The sequence below is a fragment of the Oncorhynchus tshawytscha genome, linkage group LG33 (assembly GCF_018296145.1).
Source record: "Oncorhynchus tshawytscha isolate Ot180627B linkage group LG33, Otsh_v2.0, whole genome shotgun sequence".
Lineage (NCBI taxonomy): Eukaryota > Metazoa > Chordata > Actinopteri > Salmoniformes > Salmonidae > Oncorhynchus > Oncorhynchus tshawytscha.
The window spans coordinates 48,374,620-48,392,707 of record NC_056461.1 but is presented as its reverse complement, the minus strand read 5'-3'; positions in this window follow the sequence as shown (position 1 = coordinate 48,392,707).

Sequence of the window (18,088 nt, the reverse complement as noted above, 5' to 3'; positions counted from 1 at the left end):
CCAGATTGTGGTCAATGTGCCCGTGGTAACTGTCCTCGGTGCTGTAATCAACCATGCTCTCTCAAATGTGGTATTTACACCTGTTGAGACCATTTTTTTTCTCTAACTTTGTGTCTATTTCTTTTTGCAACGGCAATAAGTACAATATGCCCCTTGTGTTTCATAGGAATGCAAGGTGCTAATGTTTTTTATTCTGTTTATTTAGTCATGTTTTCTATTGTTTAAAAAAAAAACATATATTTTTTTAACATGGTCTAGGGGGCAATATAAGATTATTTTGAATAAACAACGCAGAGGATGAGGACTAAAAACTAGAGTACTACTGGTCAATAGGGAATTGTAAATAGGTTGTTGGGTTTCAGGTCAATAGCTGTTTAGAATCTGTGGACTGTCACTCCTGAATTCAGAGCTACGTGTGCCACATTCTGTACATTGAGTCTGGAGCAGGATACTTGTTATTTGACCATTGGCCCAGTTGTACTGCAAGGACTTCTGCTTGGTCAACCCCAGGCTAGTGCGAGGGGTTACAAATGGCATCCTGTTCCTTTGTTCTGTGGAGTAAAGCTGAGGACAGGGGAGACTGAACATCTACCTCCCAGCATGACATCTATGATTTGTCCTCTCTGAATGAATCTATTTTTATACCCCTGATTTGCTTTGGAGTTTGTGTTATTGAAGAAAAACATCAATTGCTAACAAAACCAATCAGGTGGTTGTTCGACGAAACAAAGCTTTGGACGTCATTGATCACGTGATTCTGATAAAGTGATACAGGCATCGGCACACTGCTTCGAACAGCTTCAACTATCGGTACCAAACGTAACATCACTCATTTTAAGATGACAGGCCTGAAAATCCATTCAGCCATTTTGTCACAGTGACTCACTACCTAAACCAGACACAATGGGTTTCAAGTTTCTTCTCATATGTACTGTATATCATTCCTGTAAAACAAGGCATGACACGTTGTGCAATCCCTGCACTTTCAAAATGTTTCAATTGTGTTTCAATGGGGTGGATTATTAACTCTTTAAGAGATATGTTTTTTTTTGCTGTGTCTCAACCTACGACGCAATTTAATCTCCATTTTTTTGGAGAAGAAACTTTGAAAGTTCTTGAAATATTCCGGATTGACTGAACTTCATGTCTTAAAGTAATGATGGACTGTCGTTTCTCTTTGCTTATTTGAGCAGTTCTTGCTCTAATATGGACTTGGTCTTTTACCAAATAGGGCTATCTTCTGTATACCCCCCCCCCTACCTTGTCACAATACAACTGAACGCAGTAAGAAGGAATTAAATTCCACAAATTAACATTTAACAAGGCACACCTGTTATTTGAAATGCATTCCAGTTGACTACCTCATGAAGCTGGTTGAGAAAATACCAAGAGTGTGCAAAGCTGTTATCAAGGCAAAGGGTGGCTAGAATCTCAAATATAAAATATATTTTGATTTGTTTAACACTTTTCTGGTTACTACATGGTTCCATATGTGTTATTTCAGAGTTTTGATGTCTTCGCTATTATTCTACAATGTAGAAAATAGTCTAAATAAATGAATACCCTTGAATGAGTAGGATGTTCTAAAACTTTTGACTGGTACTGTAGATGTAGGTGGTAAACTAGTAGACTGTGCAATAAACAGCGAGTAGCAGCACCGTACAGAAAAGGGGGAATGTGTGTTTGTGTGTGCATTCGTGTGTGTGTGTGTGATGGTTGAAGTGCGATTGTGTTTTAATGAGATGGGAGCAGATAGCCTCTTCTCAAGGTTAAAGACTGTTATAAAGACACACCATGGTGATCTACAGCGGGATTAATTGCCTATCTATAGCAGGGCTGACATTCACCAGTCAGCCAGTCAGTCTGTCAATCAGCCAGCCAGCCAGCCAATCAACCTTTCAGCTAGCCAGCCAGTCAATAAATCAGTCAGCAAGTCAGTCAGCCAGCCAGTCGGTCAGTCATCCAGCCAGACAGTTTGTCAGTAAATCAGCCAGCAAATCAGCCAGCCAGTCAGTCAGTCAGTCGGACAGTCAGTCAATCAGCCAGCAAGTCAGTCAGGCAGCCAGCCAGTCAGCTAGCCAGTCAGCCAGATAGCCAGCCAATCAATCAGCCAGCCAATCAATCAGCCAGCCAATCAATCAGCCAGCCAATCAATCAGACAGCCAGTAAGTCAGCCAGCCAGTAAGTCAGCCAGCCAGTCAGAGAGTCAGTCATTCAGCCAGTCAGCCAGTCAGCCAGTCAGTCAGAGAGTCCGTCATTCAGCCAGTCAGACAGTCAGACAGTCAAGGAAAGGTGGGATGGTATTAGTATAACCAACATAGATGCCAAAACAATTCAAATGTCCTTTTATTGGTCACATACACATATTTAGCAGATGTTATTGCTGGTGTAGCGACATGCTTGTGTTCCAGTCAGCCAGCCAGCCAGTCAGACAGTCAGTAAGCCAGACAATCAGCCAGACAGTCAGCCAGCCAGACAGCTAGCCAACCAGCCAGCCAGTCAACCAGCCAGTCAGCCAGCCAGTCAGAGAGTCAGTCATTCAGCCAGTCAGACAGTCAAGGAGAGGTGGGATGGTATTAGTATAACCAACATAGATGCCAAAACAATTCAAATGTCCTTTTATTGGTCACATACACATATTTAGCAGATAGTATTGCAGGTGTAGTGAAATGCTTGTGTTCCTAGCTCCAACAGTGCAGTAATATCTAACAATTCACAACAATACACACACATCTAAAAGTAAAAGAATGGAATTAAGAAATATATAAATATTAGGACGAGCAATGTAGGAGTGGCATTGATACGTACAGTAGAACAGAATACAGTAGAACAGAATACAGTAGAATAGAATACAGTAGAATAGAATACAGTAGAACAGAATACAGTAGAACAGAATACAGTAGAATAGAATACAGTAGAATATAATACAGTAGAACAGAATACAGTAGAATAGAATACAGTAGAACAGAATACAGTAGAATAGAATACAGTAGAATAGAATACAGTAGAATATAATACAGTAGAGCAGAATACAGTATATATATATATGAAATGAGTAAAGCAGTAATGTAAACATTATTAAACTGACTGGGGTTACATTATTAAAGAGCCCAGTGATTCCATGTCTATGTATTAAAGAGGGTTTAACCAAAGCCTCATACCTCTTAAAGGGTTCATCAATGATGTTATGATCAGCTGTAAGGTCTCTTCAGGAGACCTGTGTGTGTGTGTGTGTGTGTGTGTGTGTGTGTGTGTGTGTGTGTGTGTGTTAAAACCTATTTTGAGTGTTGTGCCCTTCAGACAATATCAGAAGGCAGAAAACGACAGTACGTTCAGACTCGTTTCGTCTGGATCCCACCGTGATTATCTGGTTTTCTGAGAACACGAGGCTGCTACAGACCTGATGAAACCAGCCACCTGTCAGAAGATGCTTACACTCGGTCACATCGATATGACCCTATATACTTGTGATGGAAGGTCAAGTCTCTGTCAAACCCACTTCTGAGTTTTTACTTGCTGACAAGATGGTTCCTGCTGTCAGAGAGAGCTTAGATTTATTTAAATGTTGTTGCCAGGGAAACTCATGCAAGGAGGACTGGGAGAGGCTATATGAGTTACAGGATGTCTTAGACATTTTGCAGAACTTGGGGAGAACTAGTATATGCTGTTATTCTGTACAATATACAATATAAATACACTGCTCAAAAAAATAAAGGGAACACTTAAACAACACAATGTAACTCCAAGTCAATCACACTTCTGGAAATCAAACTGTCCACTTAGGAAGCAACACTGATTGACAATACATTTTACATGCTGTTGTGCAAATGGAATAGACAACAGGTGGAAATTATAGGCAATTAGCAAGACATCCCCAATAAAGGAGTGGTTCTGCAGGTGGTGACCACAGACAACTTCTCAGTTCCTATGCTTCCTGGCTGATGTTTTGGTCACTTTGAATGCTGGCGGTGTTTTCACTCTAGTGGTAGCATGAGACGGAGTCTACAACCCACACAAGTGGCTCAGTTAGTGCAGCTCATCCAGGATGGCACATCAATGCGAGCTGTGGCAAGAAGGTTTGCTGTGTCTGTCAGCGTAGTGTCCAGAGCATGGAGGCGCTACCAGGAGACAGGCCAGTACATCAGAAGACATGGAGGAGGCCGTAGGAGGGCAACAACCCAGCAGCAGGACCGCCACCCTCGCCTTTGTGCAAGGAGGAGCAGGAGGAGCACTGCCAGAGCCCTGCAAAATGACCTCCAGCAGGCCACAAATGTGCATGTGTCTGCTCAAACGGTCAGAAACAGACTCCATGAGGGTGGTATGAGGGCCCGATGTCCACAGGTGGGGGTTGAGCTTACAGCCCAACACCGTGCCTGACGTTTGGCATTTGCCAGAGGACACCAAGATTGGCAAATTCGCCACTGGCGCCCTGTGCTCTTCACAGATGAAAGCAGGTTCACACTGAGCAGAATCCAATTGAGCACATCTGGGACATCATGTCTCGCTCCATCCACCAACGCCACGTTGCACCACAGACTGTCCAGGAGTTGGCGAATGCTTTAGTCCAGGAGGAGATCCCTCAGGAGACCATCCGCCACCTCATCAGGAGCATGCCCAGGCGTTGTAGGGAGGTCATACAGGCACGTGGAGGCCACACACACTACTGAGCCTCATTTTGACTTGTTTTACGGACATTACATCAAAGTTGGATCAGCCTGTAGTGTGGTTTTCCACTTTAATTTTGAGTGTGACTCCAAATCCAAACCTCCATTGGTTGATAAATTTGATTTCCATTGATCATTTTTGTGTGATTGTGTTGTCAGCACATTCAACTATGTAAAGAAAAAAGTATTTTTATAAGAATATTTCATTCATTCAGATCTAGGATGTGTTATTTTAGTGTTCCCTTTATTTTTGTTGAGCAGTGTATATCAGATGACCTACTGTAAAATGGTTTCGAGCATAAACGAAAACAACACAAGACACTATGGAACACAAAGTTTTTAAGTGTTGAGCAGTGTATAATATAAAATACAATTGTATTTATTTTAATACTTCAACAAAGAGTCCTTTCCATTGGTAATGTTTGATAATTATATAGAACTGATCATCTGTTGAAGACATTGTTTGATAATAATAATAATATTTTCTTATCAATGCATAACATGCATAACATGCACCGAAAGACTTAGATGTTGAAGACATTGTCCAGCAGTATAAAGCGCTGTAGCATCTAAGGTGCAGGGTTGAGTAGCCGGGGGTTAACCGGGGGGACAGCCGGGGGTAACCGGGGGTAGCCGTGGGTAACCAGGGGGATAGCCGGGGGACAGCCGGGGGTAGCCGTGGGTAACCAGGGGGATAGCCGGGGTTAACCGGGGGGCAGCCGGGGGGTAGCCGTGGGTAACCAGGGGGATAGCCGGGGGTAACCGGGGGGGGACAGCCGGGGGTAGCCGGGGGTAACCGGGGGTAGCCGTGGGTAACCAGGGGGATAGCTGGGGGTAGCCGGAGGGGTAACCGGGGGGTGACCGGGGATTAGCCGGGGAGTAACCCGTCTTTTAAAATCAATCCTCAGGTTGTTTTTACAATGAATAATCAATAACATTTCAACCGGACCGTAGCTTTTTCAATAGGAGAGAGAAAGAAAATGTATGCTCCAAGCTGTTGGCGCATGCAAAACTCTGCTGGCACCCAGCCATCCACTGACGCGGTGTAATCGTTCTCGCTCATTTTTCAGAAAAAAAGTCTGAAACTATGTCTAAAGACTGTTCACACCATGTGGAAGCCATGGGGAAAGTAATCTGGTTGATATCCCTTTAAATGGAGGGAAGGCATGCTAGCGGAACCCCTCGCCAACAGCCAATGAAATTGCAGGGCCTCAAATACAAATCAACAGAAATCTCATAAATCAAAATTCTCAAACATACAAGTATTAGGCACCATTTTAAAGATACAATTCTCGTTAATCACAATGTCTGATTTCAAAATCTCTTCTGAGATGTTGGACACCGTTTCCCGGTGCTTGACACAAGAGCCAAGTATGACTGGCTGGCTGAGTGATTGGCTGACTGGCTGATTGATTGACTGGCTGGCTAGCTGACTGGTTGATTGATTGGCTAGCTGGCTGACTGATTGACTGGCTGAGTGATTGGCTGACTGGCTGGCTATCAGGCTGGTTGGCTGGCTGACTGGTTGGCTGGCTGGCTGGTGAGTGTCAGCCCTGCTATACATCGGCAATCAAGCATGAAGTAAAACAAAAAAAACTGCACCATTTTCCCACCTGCATCCCAAATGTCCCCATTGCGCTCCAGCAAAACGTACCTACATTTACACTATTGTCTACAGTGTATGTGTATTTCACACTATATTGAGGTAAAAATCTGAGTATAATGCTTGTATGGATGTCAAACCCCAATACATGTCCAATACAAAACATGCTCATGTTACCGTTGTAACGCTCCTCCTCTTCTCCTCTTCATCTGAGGAGTAGGAGTAGGAGTAGGAGTAGGAGTAGGAGTAGGAGTAGGAGGGATCGGACCAATGTGTAGTCCTGTCAGGTGAAACAACACACTAAACAGAAAACAACTACCCACAACTCAAGGGCGAAACCAGGCTGCCTAAGTATGGTTCTCAATCAGAAACAAGGATTGACAGCTGCCTCTGATTGTGAACCATACCAGGCCAAACAAATAGAAATACAAACATAGAACAAAAACATAGAATGCCCACCCCAACTTACGCCCTGACCAACCTAAAATAGAGACATAAAAACAGGAACTAAGGTCAGGACGTGACAACCGTCATCAATCAACTGCAATACTGTATACTAGCTATGCTAACTGCTTATACGAATGAGTTAGCATTGGCCAGTCATTAAACCTGAAAAAGAACAACTTATAAACAATATGCAGCAAAAACAGCTAAATATATGCAAATTGGATTTTAGTAACCACATTGTGGACATGTTACAAAACATCAATAAATACAGATTTGGCATCTTTCAAGTATCTTTGTTAGATTCGATTGGTTGAATGTGGGCCAGTCCAGGAGCCTCCTTCTATCCCTTATTACACATCCCTGATCTTTTTCCATCTATCCCCATTACTCTTTACCTCATCTATCCCCATTACTTGCCTGACCTCTTGCCTGATCTCTTTACCTCATCTATCACCATTACCTCCCTGACCTCTCTACCTCATCTATCAACATGACCTCCCTGACCTCTTTACCTCATATATCACCATGACCTCCCTGACCTCTATCTTGTCTATCTCCATTATCTCTTGTGAGGATCGGCGCTGGAGACACGAAGCAGGTACAGGAACATGTAATAAATGACAGACATGAAAAAGGACAGGAACAGCATCTGGACAGGGGACAAAATAACGACATCATTGCAGACACAGGGAACAACTGGGGGAACAGACAGTTATAGACGGGGCAATCAACAACAGGAAGGAGTCCAGGTGAGTCCAATGAGCGCTGCTGTGCGTAATGAAGGGCAACCTGGGGCCCTCGAGCACCAGAGAGGGAGAGCAGGAGCAGACGTGACCCCTCCCCGATATCTTTCCAGGAGTTCAAACTCCTTTTCATGTGTTAGAAATCCCTACACGAGGTATCAAAAATGTTTAATTTTTAATTTGTGAATTTGTTCTGATACACTTTCGTCAAAGTTCTCAATGTTTGTTGTCAAGGAAGTGAGTTTGTGTTTATACAGGATGTACCGCCCCCACCTACCATTAACCAGTCATGTCAATGCATGATTGGGGTGGCAGGTAGCCTAGTGGTTAGAGCGTTGGGCTGGTAACCGAAAGCTGACAAGGTAAAAATCTGTCGTTCTGCCCCCTAAACAAGGCAGTTAACCCACTGTTCCCCCGCTAAGCTGTGATTGTAGATAAGAATTTTTTTCTTAACTGACTTGCCTAGTTAAATAAATAAAGGTTAAATAAATAAAAGTGCAGAGCAGATACAGTTAAAACAGAAACAATGTATTCAAGTGCCTAGCAAACACCTAGTTTTAAACCCCTCATTTATCTGTTAGCCTACGAGCTGGTAGTGTGTGCTCACATTGCCCCTAGTGGACAAAATTGAAGGCAGCTCCAGACGTTCTAGTAGAGAGTTGAACGCCGAAGTCTATCCGGTGTGATGTCGCTGCCATATTACCATGTCATCTATTACAGGCTTTACTGTGCTCTCTGTAGGGAGCGAGAGGGTTCTCTCTATAATATGAAAAGCCAATTGTCAGGTGTCAAGAGCGTACAGCCTCCCTTGGGAATGAGGGTACAACCACCCTTTGTGTGAATAGGTTAAACCTCTTTGAGGGTTTGAAATCATGTCACATACACACGCATGCACGCACGCACACACACACACACACACACACACACACACCTTTGACGAGGATGAAACGGTGGTTGAAGGTGAACGTACACAAAGCAAAGTGAAAAAAAGGATTCTCTCCTCTGTCACCTCCCTCCTTCCCTCCACACTGCTCTCCTCTCTAACCCCCTGCTAGGGTGACACAATATAATTATTTCTCTCTGCAGTATCACACTGTTTCCTGACTCAGCAAGGAGCCTCTTTCCTCTCCTCCATTGCTCTCGTTCCTTCTCTCTCTTTCTCTCTCTTTTTGTCTCTAAACCTTTTTGTCACCCGAATGCTCCACGGTCTGGGTTCTTTTCTCCAGTGTTCTCTGTCTCTGTCTGAATGCTCCACGGTCTGGGTTCTTTTCTCCAGTGTTCTCTGTCTCTGTCTGAATGCTCCACGGTCTGGGTTCTTTTCTCCAGTGTTCTCTGTCTCTGTCTGAATGCTCCACGGTCTGGGTTCTTTTCTCCAGTGTTCTCTGTCTCTGTCTGAATGCTCCACGGTCTGGGTTCTTTTCTCCAGTGTTCTCTGTCTCTGTCTGAATGCTCCACGGTCTGGGTTCTTTTCTCCAGTGTTCTCTGTCTCTGTCTGAATGCGCCACGGTCTGGGTTCTTTTCTCCAGTGTTCTCTGTCTGAATGCTCCACGGTCTGGGTTCTTTTCTCCAGTGTTATCTGTCTCTGCCAGAATGCTCCACGGTCTGGGTTCTTTTCTCCAGTGTTCTCTGTCTCTGTCTGAATGCTCCACGGTCTGGGTTCTTTTCTCCAGTGTTCTCTGTCTGAATGCTCCACGGTCTGGGTTCTTTTCTCCAGTGTTCTCTGTCTCTGTCTGAATGCTCCACGGTCTGGGTTCTTTTCTCCAGTGTTCTCTGTCTCTGTCTGAATGCTCCACGGTCTGGGTTCTTTTCTCCAGTGTTCTCTGTCTGAATGCTCCACGGTCTGGGTTCTTTTCTCCAGTGTTCTCTGTCTCTGTCTGAATGCTCCACGGTCTGGGTTCTTTTCTCCAGTGTTCTCTGTCTCTCTGTCTGAATGCTCCATGGTCTGGGTTCTTTTCTCCCGTGTTCTCTGTCTCTGTCTCACCTTCTCTTTTACACTCCATGTCCCTTATTGACTTTCTCTCTTTCTCTCTCTCCTTTATGTGTTGCTGAGTGTATGGTTGATGGAGAAACAGATATGGAGAGAGAGAGAGAGAGAGAGTCAATGGGACAGTAATGGTGGTTGGGAGAGCTGTAGGAGTCAGTCAATGGGACAGTAATGGTGGTTGGGAGAGCTGTGGGAGTCAATGGGACAGTAATGGTGGCTGGGAGAGCTGTAGGAGTCAATGGGACAGTAATGGTGGCTGGGAGAGCTGTAGGGGTCAATGGGACAGTAATGGTGGTTAGGAGTCAATGGGACAGTAATGGTGGTTGGGAGAGCTGTGGGAGTCAATGGGACAGTAATGGTGGTTGGGAGAGCTGTAGGAGTCAATGGGACAGTAATGGTGGTTGGGAGAGCTGTAGGAGTCAATGGGACAGTAATGGTGCCTGGGAGAGCTGTAGGAGTCAATGGGACAGTAATGGTGGTTGGAGAGCTGTGGGAGTCAATGGGACAGTAATGGTGGTTGGGAGAGCTGTAGGAGTCAATGGGACAGTAATGGTGGTTGGGAGAGCTGTAGGAGTCAATGGGACAGTAATGGTGGTTGGGAGAGCTGTAGGAGTCAATGGGACAGTAATGGTGGCTGGGAGAGCTGTAGGAGTCAATGGGACAGTAATGGTGGCTGGGAGAGCTGTAGGGGTCAATGGGACAGTAATGGTGGCTGGGAGAGCTGTAGGGGTCAATGGGACAGTAATGGTGGTTGGGAGAGCTGTAGGAGTCAATGGGACAGTAATGGTGGCTGGGAGAGCTGTAGGAGTCAATGGGACAGTAATGGTGGTTGGGAGTCAATGGGACAGTAATGGTGGTTGGGAGAGCTGTGGGAGTCAATGGGACAGTAATGGTGGTTGGGAGAGCTGTAGGAGTCAATGGGACAGTAATGGTGGTTGGGAGAGCTGTAGGAGTCAATGTGACAGTAATGGTGCCTGGGAGAGCTGTAGGAGTCAATGGGACAGTAATGGTGGTTGGGAGAGCTGTGGGAGTCAATGGGACAGTAATGGTGGTTGGGAGAGCTGTAGGAGTCAATGGGACAGTAATGGTGGTTGGGAGAGCTGTAGGAGTCAATGGGACAGTAATGGTGGTTGGGAGAGCTGTAGGAGTCAATGTGACAGTAATGGTGGTTGGGAGAGCTGTGGGAGTCAATGGGACAGTAATGGTGGTTGGGAGAGCTGTGGGAGTCAATGGGACAGTAATGGTGGTTGGGAGAGCTGTAGGAGTCAATGGGACAGTAATGGTGGTTGGGAGAGCTGTAGGAGTCAATGGGACAGTAATGGTGGTTGGGAGAGCTGTAGGAGTCAATGGGACAGTAATGGTGGTTGGGAGAGCTGTGGGAGTCAATGGGACAGTAATGGTGGTTGGGAGAGCTGTAGGAGTCAATGGGACAGTAATGGTGGTTGGGAGAGCTGTAGGAGTCAATGGGACAGTAATGGTGGTTGGGAGAGCTGTGGGAGTCAATGGGACAGTAATGGTGGTTGGGAGAGCTGTAGGAGTCAATGGGACAGTAATGGTGGTTGGGAGAGCTGTGGGAGTCAATGGGACAGTAATGGTGGTTGGGAGAGCTGTAGGAGTCAATGGGACAGTAATGGTGGTTGGGAGAGCTGTAGGGGTCAATGGGACAGTAATGGTGGTTGGGAGAGCTGTAGGAGTCAATGTGACATGACAGTAAGTTCAATTTTGGGGTATTGTGTGTAGATTGAATGAGAACAAAAAGACTGTTACGTTCCCCAGTTTCTATGTTGTAGTTTGTGTATTTGAGTGTGTGTTCCTGAAATCCCCCAAGCAGCTGATTGGTCGACTCCACGGCCAACTGGAGCTGACCCCGCCCCCTCGTCAAGTTACAGCTGTATCACATTAGACTCCTTCTCCAGTTATAAAAGCCAGTGTTCTGTTGTTCAGGAGAGAGATCATTGCTGGGAGATCATTGCAGAAAGAGCTGGCTGGGAGGTCATTTCAGAAAGAGATGGCTGGGAGGTCATTACTGGGAGGTCATTGCTGGGAGGTCATTGCAGAAAGAGTTGGCTGGGAGGTCATTGCTGGGAGGTCATTTCAGAAAGAGTTGGCTGGGAGGTCATTGCTGGGAGGTCATTTCAGAAAGAGATGGCTGGGAGGTCATTACTGGGAGGTCATTGCTGGGAGGTCATTGCAGAAAGAGCTGGCTGGGAGGTCATTGCTGGGAGGTCATTGCAGAAAGAGTTGGCTGGGAGGTCATTGCTGGGAGGTCATTGCAGAAAGAGTTGGCTGGGAGGTCATTGCTGGGAGGTCATTTCAGAAAGAGATGGCTGGGAGGTCATTACTGGGAGGTCATTGCTGGGAGGTCATTGCAGAAAGAGCTGGCTGGGAGGTCATTGCAGAAAAAGATGTCTGGGAGGTCATTGCTGGGAGGTCATTGCTGGGAGGTCATTGCTGGGAGGTCATTGCTGGGAGGTCATTGCTGGGAGGTCATTGCTGGGAGGTCATTGCAGAAAAGATGGCTGTGAGGTCATTGCAGAAAAGATGGCTGTGAGGTCATTGCAGAAAGAGTTGGCTGGGAGGTCATTGCTGGAAGGTCATTGCAGAAAGAGATGTCTGGGAGGTCATTGCTGGGAGGTCATTGCTGGAAGGTCATTGCAGAAAGAGATGTCTGGGAGGTCATTGCTGGGAGGTCATTGCTGGGAGGTCATTGCAGAAAGAGTTGGCTGGGAGGTCATTGCTGGGAGGTCATTTCAGAAAGAGATGGCTGGGAGGTCATTGCTGGGAGGTCATTGCTGGGAGGTCATTGCAGAAAAAGATGTCTGGGAGGTCATTGCTGGGAGGTCATGGCTGGGAGGTCATTGCAGAAAGAGTTGGCTGGGAGGTCATTGCTGGGAGGTCATTGCAGAAAAGATGGCTGTGAGGTCATTGCAGAAAAGATGGCTGTGAGGTCATTGCAGAAAGAGTTGGCTGGGAGGTCATTGCTGGGAGGTCATTGCTGGGAGGTCATTGCTGGGAGGTCATTGCTGGGAGGTCATTGCTGGGAGGTCATTGCTGGGAGGTCATTGCTGGGAGGTCATTGCAGAAAAGATGGCTGTGAGGTCATTGCAGAAAAGATGGCTGTGAGGTCATTGCAGAAAGAGTTGGCTGGGAGGTCATTGCTGGGAGGTCATTGCAGAAAAGATGGCTGGGAGGTCATTGCTGGGAGGTCATTGCTGGGAGGTCATTGCTGGGAGGTCATTGCAGAAAGATGATTGCTGAGAGAGAAGGCTGATGGCTGATGGTTATAGCATAATGTAGTTGTAGATGGGAGCTGCTTTGATATGTTCTGTGTGAGTTTGTTGCTCAGTCAGATAGAGCATATTTGATGTCCTGTGTTTCTCAGTTTGTTTGTGAAAATTGTTTAATATTCTGTTTAATTTGTTCCCAGGGGGGAAGGCACCTAGGGAGTGCTTAGGCAAGAGGCCCGCGGGCATACATATACCCGTAGTATATTCATTGTCTAGGCACACTAGGTAAGACCTGGGCGGACCACCCCCTGTATTTTGGTTAGTGCACCAGGTGGTGCTAGTTAACTAAGTAGTGGTTAGGCAGGTAAGGTATGAGAGGTTAGGTAAGTAGTGGGTAGGCAGGTAAGATAGGAGAGGGGGGGGGGGCTTTGAGATGTACTTTCTTTGCTTTGGTTCCGTCCAGCCCCTTTTCCCCATATTACCGTGTGACGGAATAAAGTCCTTGTAACGGTACCACTCTCTGTCTTTGTCATCCTTACACGCACCTACAGTCCCATACCTCTTTCACTTCACGGGGAGTTGAGTTGTAGCAGGGTGTTGCGTTCCCTCTTCATAGCAAATACAATTTAATCAATTTTAGAATAAGGCTGTAACGTAACAAAATGTGAAAACCGTCAAGCGGTCTGAATATCGATCTAAATGCATTTAGAAGAAACATCTAGAAAACATTTGGCCCTCAACTTGTGACCAGGAAGTACAAATGTACCTCGGTTGGCAGACATTACTTAGCTACAGCCATGTCTATCAGGCAAATATTTGTCTCGTAAAACCAGATCATCAGTTTCAGAAATTTACAGTAAATAATTGTACTATTGTTTCTCCTCACAGTTGGTAAACTTAGTGTCACGCCCCGACCTGAGAGAGCCTTTTTATGTCTCTATTTTGATTTGGTCAGGGTGTGATTTGGGTGGGCATTCTATGTTCTGTTTTCTATGTTTTGGTATTTCTATGTTTTGGCCGGGTATGGTTCTCAATCGTTATCTCTGATTGGGAATCATACTTAGGCAGCCTTTTTTCCCTTTTGTCATTGTGGGAAATTGTCTTTGTTAGTGGCACTATAGCCTTTGTAAGCTTCACGGTTGTTTTTTTTTGTTAGTTATTTCTTGTTTTGTTGGCGAAATTTTAACAAATGAAAAGAAAATGTGCGCTCACAATGCTGCACCTTGGTCTCATTCTGACGACGGCCGTGACACTTAGCTAGCTGGATAGCCAATAATCCATTTTTATTTACACTTGTTTTGGAATCCTAACGTTGTCTTGCCTAGAATATTGTGAGATATCGTCATAATCATGACCAATATGTCAACCCTCATCTTGTGTGCTACTTAATAAGATAGCTAGTAAAACGACTTAGGTTTTCAGTGATTGATGTTACACATGTTTGCTAACAAGTAACAAAACGCAGGGCTTGGCGCAAGCTAGCAGGTGTTAGGCAGTGGTGTAAATACAGTATTCAATTTGTCATACTTGAGTAAAAGTAAAAATACCGTAGCAGAATGATTGAAGTTAAAAGTCAAACAGTAAAATACTACTTGAGTAAAAGTCTAAAAGTATTTTGTTTTAAATATACTTAAGTATCAAAAGTAAATGTAATTACAAAAATATACTTAAGTTGTAAAAAAATAATTTCAAATTGCTTATATTAAACAAACTAGACGGTATAATTTTATTGTTGTAAATTGTTTTTGCCCAGCCAGTGGAAAAATCCAACACTCAGACATAATTGACAAAATAAACATTTGTGTTTAGTGAGTCCTCCAGATCAGAGGCTAGTAGGAATGTTCTCTGTTTCGTGAATCCTCCAGATCAGAGGCTAGTAGGAATGTTCTCTGTTTCGTGAATCCTCCAGATCAGAGGCTAGTAGGGATGTTCTCTGTTTAGTGAGTCCTCCAGATAAGAGGCTAGTAGGGATGTTCTCTGTTTAGTGAGTACTCCAGTTCAGAGGCAGTAGGGATGACCAGGGATGTTCTCTGTTTAGTGAGTCCTCCAGATCAGAGGCAGTAGATGACCAGGGATGTTCTCTGTTTAGTGAGTCCTCCAGATCAGAGGCAGTAGGGATGACCAGGGATGTTCTCTGTTTAGTGAGTACTCCAGTTCAGAGGCAGTAGGGATGGCCAGGGATGTTCTCTGTTTAGTGAGTACTCCAGTTCAGAGGCAGTAGGGATGACCAGGGATGTTCTCTGTTTAGTGAGTACTCCAGTTCCGAGGCAGTAGGGATGACCAGGGATGTTCTCTGTTTAGTGAGTACTCCAGTTCAGAGGCAGTAGTGATTCCCAGGGATGTTCTCTGTTTAGTGAGTCCTCCAGATAAGAGGCAGTAGGGATGACCAGGGATGTTCTCTGTTTAGTGAGTCCTCCAGATCAGAGGCAGTAGGGATGACCAGGGATGTTCTCTGTTTAGTGAGTCCTCCAGATCAGATGCAGTAGGGATGACCAGGGATGTTCTCTGTTTAGTGAGTACTCCAGTTCAGAGGCAGTAGGGATGACCAGGGATGTTCTCTGTTTAATGAGTCCTCCAGATCAGTGGCAGTAGTGATGACCAGGGATGTTCTCTGTTTAGTGAATCCTCCAGATCAGAGGCAGTAGATGACCAGGGATGTTCTCTGTTTAGTGAGTCCTCCAGATCAGAGGCAGTAGGGATGACCAGGGATGTTCTCTGTTTAGTGAGTCCTCCAGTTCAGAGGCAGTAGGGATGACCAGGGATGTTCTCTGTTTAGTGAGTCCTCCAGATCAGAGGCAGTAGATGACCAGGGATGTTCTCTGTTTAGTGAGTACTCCAGATCAGAGGCAGTAGGGATGACCAGGGATGTTCTCTGTTTAGTGAGTCCTCCAGTTCAGAGGCAGTAGGGATGACCAGGGATGTTCTCTGTTTAATGAGTCCTCCAGATCAGTGGCAGTAGTGATGACCAGGGATGTTCTCTGTTTAGTGAGTCCTCCAGATCAGAGGCAGTAGATGACCAGGGATGTTTTCTGTTTAGTGAGTCCTCCAGATCAGAGGCAGTAGGGATGACCAGGGATGTTCTCTGTTTAGTGAGTCCTCCAGTTCAGAGGCAGTAGGGATGACCAGGGATGTTCTCTGTTTAGTGAGTCCTCCAGTTCAGAGGCAGTAGGGATGACCAGGGATGTTCTCTGTTTAGTGAGTCCTCCAGATCAGAGGCAGTAGGGATGACCAGGGATGTTCTCTGTTTAGTGAGTCCTCCAGATCAGAGGCAGTAGGGATGACCAGGGATGTTCTCTGTTTAGTGAGTCCTCCAGTTCAGAGGCAGTAGGGATGACCAGGGATGTTCTCTGTTTAGTGAGTCCTCCAGATCAGAGGCAGTAGGGATGACCAGGGATGTTCTCTGTTTAGTGAGTCCTCCAGATCAGAGGCAGTAGGGATGACCAGGGATGTTCTCTGTTTAGTGAGTCCTCCAGATCAGAGGCAGTAGGGATGACCAGGGATGTTCTCTGTTTAGTGAGTCCTCCAGATCAGAGGCAGTAGGGATGACCAGGGATGTTCTCTGTTTAGTGAGTCCTCCAGATCAGAGGCAGTAGGGATGACCAGGGATGTTCTCTGTTTAGTGAGTACTCCAGTTCCGAGGCAGTAGGGATGACCAGGGATGTTCTCTGTTTAGTGAGTACTCCAGTTCAGAGGCAGTAGTGATTCCCAGGGATGTTCTCTGTTTAGTGAGTCCTCCAGATAAGAGGCAGTAGGGATGACCAGGGATGTTCTCTGTTTAGTGAGTCCTCCAGATCAGAGGCAGTAGGGATGACCAGGGATGTTCTCTGTTTAGTGAGTCCTCCAGATCAGATGCAGTAGGGATGACCAGGGATGTTCTCTGTTTAGTGAGTACTCCAGTTCAGAGGCAGTAGGGATGACCAGGGATATTCTCTGTTTAGTGAGTCCTCCAGATCAGAGGCAGTAGATGACCAGGGATGTTCTCTGTTTAGTGAGTACTCCAGATCAGAGGCAGTAGGGATGACCAGGGATGTTCTCTGTTTAGTGAGTCCTCCAGTTCAGAGGCAGTAGGGATGACCAGGGATGTTCTCTGTTTAATGAGTCCTCCAGATCAGTGGCAGTAGTGATGACCAGGGATGTTCTCTGTTTAGTGAGTCCTCCAGATCAGAGGCAGTAGATGACCAGGGATGTTCTCTGTTTAGTGAGTCCTCCAGATCAGAGGCAGTAGGGATGACCAGGGATGTTCTCTGTTTAGTGAGTCCTCCAGTTCAGAGGCAGTAGGGATGACCAGGGATGTTCTCTGTTTAGTGAGTCCTCCAGATCAGAGGCAGTAGATGACCAGGGATGTTCTCTGTTTAGTGAGTACTCCAGATCAGAGGCAGTAGGGATGACCAGGGATGTTCTCTGTTTAGTGAGTCCTCCAGTTCAGAGGCAGTAGGGATGACCAGGGATGTTCTCTGTTTAATGAGTCCTCCAGATCAGTGGCAGTAGTGATGACCAGGGATGTTCTCTGTTTAGTGAGTCCTCCAGATCAGAGGCAGTAGATGACCAGGGATGTTTTCTGTTTAGTGAGTCCTCCAGATCAGAGGCAGTAGGGATGACCAGGGATGTTCTCTGTTTAGTGAGTCCTCCAGTTCAGAGGCAGTAGGGATGACCAGGGATGTTCTCTGTTTAGTGAGTCCTCCAGATCAGAGGCAGTAGGGATGACCAGGGATGTTGTCTGTTTAGTGAGTCCTCCAGATCAGAGGCAGTAGGGATGACCAGGGATGTTCTCTGTTTAGTGAGTCCTCCAGTTCAGAGGCAGTAGGGATGACCAGGGATGTTCTCTGTTTAGTGAGTCCTCCAGATCAGAGGCAGTAGGGATGACCAGGGATGTTCTCTGTTTAGTGAGTCCTCCAGATCAGAGGCAGTAGGGATGACCAGAGATGTTCTCTGTTTAGTGAGTCCTCCAGATCAGAGGCAGTAGGGATGACCAGGGATGTTCTCTGTTTAGTGAGTCCTCCAGATCAGAGGCAGTAGGGATGACCAGGGATGTTCTCTGTTTAGTGAGTCCACCAGATCAGAGGCAGTAGGGATGACCAGGGATGTTCTCTGTTTAGTGAGTCCTCCAGATCAGAGGCAGTAGGGATGACCAGGGATGTTCTCTGTTTAGTGAGTACTCCAGATCAGAGGCAGTAGGGATGACCAGGGATGTTCTCTGTTTAGTGAGTCCTCCAGATCAGAGGCAGTAGGGATGACCAGGGATGTTCTCTGTTTAGTGAGTCCTCCAGATCAGAGGCAGTAGATGACCAGGGATGTTCTCTGTTTAGTGAGTCCTCCAGATCAGAGGCAGTAGGGATGACCAGGGATGTTCTCTGTTTAGTGAGTACTCCAGTTCAGAGGCAGTAGGGATGACCAGGGATGTTCTCTGTTTAGTGAGTACT